This window comes from Penaeus monodon, chromosome 22 (genome assembly GCF_015228065.2).
Source record: "Penaeus monodon isolate SGIC_2016 chromosome 22, NSTDA_Pmon_1, whole genome shotgun sequence".
NCBI lineage: Eukaryota > Metazoa > Arthropoda > Malacostraca > Decapoda > Penaeidae > Penaeus > Penaeus monodon.
Window position 1 is genome coordinate 3,224,891 of NC_051407.1, and position 667 is coordinate 3,225,557.

At 36.4% G+C, this 667-nt stretch overlaps 1 protein-coding gene across 1 annotated transcript in view; it reads right to left on the reverse strand.

Moving 5' to 3' along the window:
* LOC119586829 overlaps positions 1 to 667 on the reverse strand; it is a gene marked incomplete in the record, with an annotated part of 25,585 nt that overhangs the window by 7,023 nt on the left and 17,895 nt on the right.

A 667-nucleotide genomic window follows, 5' to 3' on the forward strand; every position in this document is an offset into this window, starting at 1 on the left:
CGCATAAAATGCAAGTGATTTTCCATATCAACAATGCTTACAGCTGGGGAAAAAATGAAGCTAAAATATACATCTCAGTTAAACAGCAATATCAAGATTAAACTTACAGCTGTTTTGCGAAACGGTATCATTCTCAAGCACAAAAAGCTGATCCGGTAAAAATCAAAATGGAAAACAGATGCAATACATTAATCTTCATTTTTATTACCGACAAATCTCTGATAAGGTACAGCAAACTTCCAGACTGTGGATCTTGAAAATATTAGATAAGGTCTTTTATTGCACGTAACTCGGTACCAATTAGGCTACACTGCCGTCTTATATTTGCATTAAAAATCGTTTCTTGATTATATTATTCATCATTACATAAATTATCTTTCCACGAAATCGGGTTATGCACAGGACAGTGAAGTTATCGCCACCCTGCTGTGTTAACTTCCAGATAACACAAACTTGCATGCGGACAAAATAAATATTTACATAGAAGGAGAGATCACTTTCATAAATGTAACACGAAATGCATATATCGCGTGTCAGTATCAAGATGTAGAGCAAGTTACATTCAAGAGGTTTATACCCTGCCCACGCTAGTGAAACATGTCAACACCGGGTGTGTACAAGGATTGTAACTAAGATTTCCCTTTCATGACCTGTGCGTACTCCTGTG